This window comes from Gekko japonicus, unplaced genomic scaffold, assembly GCF_001447785.1.
Source record: "Gekko japonicus isolate JY-2015 unplaced genomic scaffold, Gekko_japonicus_V1.1 scaffold3213, whole genome shotgun sequence".
NCBI classification, from domain to species: Eukaryota; Metazoa; Chordata; class Lepidosauria; order Squamata; family Gekkonidae; genus Gekko; species Gekko japonicus.
Window position 1 is genome coordinate 13,541 of NW_015170371.1, and position 6,669 is coordinate 20,209.

The 6,669-nt window shown below is 47.0% G+C and overlaps 1 long non-coding RNA gene across 1 annotated transcript; it reads right to left on the bottom strand.

Annotated features, from left to right (window-relative positions):
• Positions 1-291: 291 nt before the first annotated feature.
• On the bottom strand, positions 292-5,455 carry LOC107116339. Its single transcript, XR_001482704.1, has 3 exons — positions 5,366-5,455; positions 3,742-3,783; positions 292-662 (listed from the first exon to the last, which is right to left on the bottom strand). It is a non-coding gene; the product is annotated as an uncharacterized LOC107116339 (long non-coding RNA).
• Between the last annotated feature and the right edge of the window lie 1,214 nt (positions 5,456-6,669).

Below are 6,669 nucleotides of genomic sequence, written 5' to 3' on the forward strand. Positions count from 1 at the left end.
ACCTTTTTGGGATAAATGGAGAGTCCCCATCTTCTTCATCAAGTCTGGATTTAGAACTTTTTAAGAAGAATTCGGTTTAGAAATACTGGATTTGACAAACTTCCACATAGCATCCACCTCCTTAAAAAATCACCAAGAAGATACAGAGCCTGTTTGTGCCCTTCCGTACTCGGAAACAGAGAAGGAAAAAAACAAATTAAAAGAATGCATTTCCTTTTTGCAAGAAAAGCTAAGCTAGATGAGTTTGTCAGAAATTCCCTCCCATCTTCAAATCTCTCTTCTGTGGTCTGATATTGCCCCCCACTTCTTTTATTTGTCCAGTCTGACTTGAGTCCATCTTCCACCTTCCTATATTGGTGTGTCTCTTAACAATACCCCCAAAGTCCATAGAATCTCAGACGCTGAAGCTGCTCTAGTAGTTGAGCTGATGACAAGAAAGGCAAGCGAGCTGGCACCGAGAGGACTCCCTAGAGTGCCTCCAGGAACTAGGAGGCCGTCTGCCACATCCAGTGGGAAACTCACACTGGGCCGTGCCCACAAGAGGAACCACCCTGCAGCGGGCGTCACTCTTCACATGGGTGCTCCCCAAGGTCCCACTTCTCTGCTTTGTCCTGGTAGGTACCAATGTCTTCGTAGGTATCGGCCAGTTCAACAGCCAGGCCCTGCAGAAGAACAGAGTGGATCTGAATGAAGCCACCTTCTCCCGCCCTCTTGTAGTGATAGCCCACCTCCTGAATGAGTTTGCATGTCACAGATGGAAAGCTGTTAAGGAAAGCTTTTAGGTGTTCCAGTGGAGAGGTCAAAGCAAAACACTTTGGAAGCCTGAGCTAATTCCATCAGGACACAAGAGGAGCCATGTTGGATCAGGCCAATGGCCCATCCAGTCCAACACTCTGTGTCCCATAGTGGCCAAAACCCAAGCTTTCGAGTAGGAGCCGCCGCCACCATCATCCGCCATCATTGTTCCATCTGCACCCCCCCTTTCTTCTTAATTCCGCAAATTGACCATCTCTGGAGCGGACAATACTGGGGGTGTGAGACGTTCCTGGCAGATGACAGCGCTGTAGGGACGTATATTGTTGCTACTGTATATTATTATGATTACTGTTGTTGCTTAGCATAAGTTATCTTGGAACCCCATCTTGCATCTATAGTTAAATATCTTTGGAGCACCGCGGAAGGAATTTCAGTGAATTGTATTTATTGTATTTTATACTGTTTTGTGTTGTTTTATTGCTTTAACTTCGGCATTTATGCCCCTTGTGAGCCGCCCTGAGCCTTCGGGGAGGGCGGGATATAAATTAATTAATTAAATAAATAAATAAGTGACATCAGGAGCAGTGTTCCCTCTAAGCTGAGTTAGTGTGAGCCAGCTCACAGTTTTTTTAGCCTCCGGCTCACACATTTTTGCCTTAGCTCAGGAAGGGATGGCTCCAGAGCAAAAGAATTTATGCAGTAGCCCAATCGCTCACTCACCACTTTCATGCCAGTAGCTCACTAAGTAGAATTTTTGCTCACAAGACTCTACAGCTTAGCGGGAGGTCCACCAGCGAGGCCAGAATTCTCGAAGCCCTCCCACTGTGGCTCCCCAGGCAGCAAGAAGGCAGAGCATCACTGCCCAGACGGGGTGTTCCATCTCTACCTTGTGGCCAGTAGCCACTGCTCCATCTGTTTATCCAATCCCCTTTTGAAGCTGCCGATGCTTGTAGCCACCACCACTTCCTGCGGCAGTGAATAAAGGTAAAGGCAAAGGTTCCCTTGCTCGAAAGCCAGTCGAATCCCACTCTAGAATTGCGGTGCTCATCTCCGTTTCAAAGCCGAAGAGCCAGCGCTGTCCGAAGACGTTTCCGTGGTCATGTGGCCGGCATGACTAAACATCAAGGTGCACGGAACGCTGTTACCTTCCCACTGAAGTGGTCCCTATTTATCTACTTGCAATTTCTTCCTTTCGAACTGCTAGGTTGGCAGGAGCTGGAACTAGAGACGGGAGCTCACTCCGTCATGCGGCACACTCAGGTCTCTAACTGCTGAACTACCGACCTTCCACAGCCTGCAGCTCAGCGTCTTAACCACTTGAGCCACCGCAGCAGTGAATACCATGTGTTAATTATTATCTGGGTGAAGAAGTACTTTCTTTGATCTGTTCTAACCTGACTGCTCACTGATTTCATTGAGTGCCCACAAGTTCTTGTGCTGTGAGAAAGGGAGAAAAGTACTCCTTTCTCCTTTATCCCATGCAAAATGTTGTAAACCTTTGCAAGTTATACAAAAGCTCCTCCGCAAATCTCCAGTGGACTCCAGCTCCTGAAAGCTTCTGCCGCAATTAATTTTTGTTCTTGTTTTTCCTACAAACTAATTCAGTGGCCTGTGTGGAAAGGATCAAAACAGAGATCCTTGCGAGATCTCAGCTTTTCTGGAAGCTCAGTTAGTGTCAAGGGACACCATGTTGCTGCCACTGGAATGATCTCTGTGTGGCACTTCTGCCTCGGGGCCGGGGGAAGAAGGACCAGACTGTTTGAAAAGCCAGCCTCTCTGGCAATGTTCCCTCTAAGCTATGGAGTCTTGTGAGCAAAAGTTCTACTTTGTGAGCTGCTGGCATTAAAACTGTGAGCGAGCGATTTGGAAACCGTATAAATTAGTTTGCTCTGGAGCTGTCCTTCCTGAGCTAAGACAAAATGTGTGAGCCGGAGGCTAGAAAACTGTGAGCTAGCTCACACTAACTCAGCTTAGAGGGAACACTGTGTCTCTGGCACGTCTCGTTGCGGAGACCTGCCTTCCCCCTTCTGCACTCTCACCCACAGCTCGGGACCAGGCCCCATCTGCTGCTACCTCTTGCAACGTCCTCTGCCTATGGGGGAAAAAATGCTCTTTTTCATGCTTGGTTGTTCTGAAAATCCGGTCTAGCCCCTTTTCATTTTGTCCTCCTCTCAAGAAGCTCAGGGCAGCACACAGAACTCTCCTTTCCCCAGCTGATCCTCACCAGCACTGTTGGGCCGAAGGCTGGTTCGGCTTTTGACAAAGGCCCTGCCAGGTCTCTTCTGGGAGGATTTTCGACCAGCCATGTGGCGGACTGAAATGCAGTTCTCGGGCATGTGGGGGCCCGACGGAGACCACAGCCCAGGTGGACAAGAAGCTGAAATCCCGCCCCCCATGCCATTCTCCCAGTCTGAAATTACTCCGCTGTTATCCCCACCAGGGAAACTTATGTGTAGCCATCAGTACCAGTGTTCCCCCTAAGCCGAGTTAGTGTAAGCTAGCTCACAGCTTTCTAGCCTCCGGCTCACGCATTTTTGTCTCGGCTCAGGAAGAAGGGCTCCAGAGCAAACTGATTTCTGCAGCAGCCAAATGGCTCGCTCACCAACTTTCATGCCAGCGGCTCACGAAGTAGCATTTGTGCTCACACAACTCCATGGCTTAGAGGGAGCATTGACAGTACACGTCCCTTTCGTCTGGACAGATCGCAGCTCCCTGGAAAACAGTGCAAGGAGGAAGGCCTGAGCCCTCCCCCTCTCCACACACACCCTGCGGTCCCAGGCCGAATCAAGCCTAGATGTGGTGGGGGAGCGCAGAATTCCCAGAATTCCGTCTGATCAGAAGTCTTTGCGGCTGGCCAGATTGACTCTGTAACACACCAAGTGTCCAGAGGGTGCACGAGGCACCCAAGGTCACCCCATGAGCTTCACAGCACAGTCGGGATTCAAACCCAGCTCTTCCAGATTTAACTGCTTCATTGCTGCTTACCTCATACGTGTGGTCCTCACCAGGGGCTTCCTTACCATCACCCTAAAAGAAGAAGAAGGGGGAATTAGAACCACATGCCAAGTTACTCATTGCCTGCCTCAGACTCCTTAGCCAACCATTACTCTTCTCTTCCGTACTTGCTGGTCTTGTTTCAAAACCCCACTGATGTTTTAGGGAAGCCTTGAAATTCTCCACTGAAATTGGCAAAAGAAACGTCAACACCCAGGAGGCTGGAGACAGGCAACTGGTTTCCCTCGGAGAGCTCTGACGGTGATTTGAACGAAGGACAGATACTCGTGGTCCGTGCACTTATCCCACACTGCTTTGAGGAGGAGAGTCTGAAAGTTTCTGTTTTATAAATTTGTATTAAATATTCTCGGTGGTGGCTCCACACTGGTGGATGAACTCCCGGAAGACATCAGGGCCCTGCGGGACCTTCTACAGTTCCACGGGGCCTGTAAAATGGAGCTCTTCCACCGGGCTTTTCATTAAGGAGCCACACCCATCCATATGAGGCCCTGCTTCCAAGCCTACCGGAGAGATTACAGCAGGGGTGATTTCCTGCAGGAGCGCACAGGAGCGGAGCTCTGGCAGTAAAGAGCCCAGGGGGTGGGCACATGCAACAAGCCCCACCCCCTGCTCCCAGCAGCCCTTAGTCAGGGCAAGAAGCAGCCAGGTAAGCTGCAGAGTGCCCCCCAGTCCAAAACAGTCCAGTGGCACCCTTAAGACCAGGTTTTATTCAGGTACAAGCTCTCCCTCCTCTGCGAGGACAGATCTGCACGTTTCCCCCCCCCAATAGCTAACAATCCAAAAGAGTCCAGTGGAGCCTGAGTGGTGGGTGTTGCCTTCTGACACACTTCCGGTGATGTCAGGGGGTGTGGCACATGCAAATAAGTTATGCTAATAAGTTATGCTAATGAGCTCTTGCACCTCTTTTTCTACGAAATGACCCCTGGATTACAGGCAGAGCTATTTTTGGGCAGGAACGCACAGGAACGGAGTTCCGGCCGGCTTCAGAGATGGCCATGCCCACTACAGCCAAAACCTCTGCATGTGTGGCTACAGAGGGAAGGCCTGGAGATCAACCCCCCCTCCAGCAACTCCGAGGTGGGCAGGCCAGGGGGCCCTGGAAGGATCGGGGCGGCATTTAAATGCCCGGGCTCCGCACAGCCGTGGGGCACCCTGGCAAGCCAAAGGAAGACATGGGGTGTGGCCTATTATGCTAATGAGTTCCTGCTGGGCTTTTTCTACCAAAAAAGCCCTTATAATATAACTAACATCGATATTACACTGACTGAATAGCCTGTGCGCCACTGACAAGACCCAGGCCATGCGCTTAACTGACTGTCGGATTCTGGCCATTTTTACAACGCCATGGCTAGCACTTTACGCTGTTTTTAGATTTAACATATCGTAATTTTATTCAAGAAGTTGTTTTATCTGCTGTAATTGTGTGAGTTGCCCTGAGCCAAATAAATAAATAAAAATGAAATACCCGCAAACGATCAAAATAACCACAACGCAATGCACACAACAGCGTGTCACGGAAGCCATTCGTATGTTCCATCCCAAACGTTAGCAGCGCTAGAAGTGGCCTTTCAGTGGGGACGCCCGACACACTCACCTTCCCCAGAATCATGAACAGAGGGAAGCTTACGAACATGAACAGAAGGATGGACTGGACCAAAATGATGGCGTCTTTCATGGTGTTCCGATCTTGCACTTGCTCGTAGGTGCTGATACCTTAAAATTGTTGTACATATTAGATTCCATGTCAAAAATGAAGTCAAATTAGGAGGAAGATCTATGTTTTATTTCAATTAACAAGAAAAACAGTTGGACCAAATAGTCCATCCAAAATTGACTACTTTCTTCTCAGCATATTCAGGGAATACGCTTCAACTAACAGGAAAACAATTAGACCAAATAGCTAACCATAAATTGACAACTTTCTTCTTCTTCTTCTTCTTCTTCTTCTTCTTCTTCTTCTTCTTCTTCTTCTTCTTCTTCTTCTTCTTCTTCTTCTTCTTCTTCTTCATCAATTAACAGGAAAACAATTAGACCAAATAGCTAACCATAAATTGACAACTTTCTTCTTCATCTTCTTCTTCTTCTTGAACATATTCTGAACATATTCAGGGAATACATGATATCTTATACATGGACTGACAGACCAAATAGCTAACCATAAATTGACAACTTTCTTCTTCTTCTTCTTCTTCTTCTTCTTCTTCTTCTTCTTCTTCTTCTTCTTCTTCTTCTTCTTCTTCTTCTTCTTCTTTTCCGGGAATACATGGTATTTTATACATGGACTGACATAATCAAGAAAACAATATTCAAACAGCATAATTGGTTAGAAAAGACAGTGGTAATTTGAGTAATAATCCTCTGATTGGTGAGATATAAAGAAACATATATCTACGTCAAACTAAGTGTTTACTTAACCTAACCTAAATGATAATGGGCAAGGATTCTTCATACGAGACTAAAATCTTATCTGACCCAGACATTGAAAGGTTTGCCCTAAGAACTACAGAATCATGAACTTTGTACCTATTATGTTGTCTGCTAACAATATCAGACCTACAAGAGGAAAGCCTTCTATATAACAGGCCTTTCTAACATCCTAATAAAATATTACTTAAAGAATAAATCTATAAAAACCAGAGAAATATGAATATGAACAATCAAGAAGAAAAAACCTATATAAAAAAATCTTTATATTCCCATTCATACTACAAAATGAAAATGACCTCAGTGCTTTCCTCGGACACCATATCCAACCTGGGCTGTTTTCTTGGGGCAACTGAACTTGCCAGTGCATCCGGAGGTGATCACAGTTTCCCTTCCCATCACTGAAACAGCCTAAGTTCTCCATGTATGACCTGCATTAGACTATTAAAGCAATGACGCAGTGCAACTGCACAT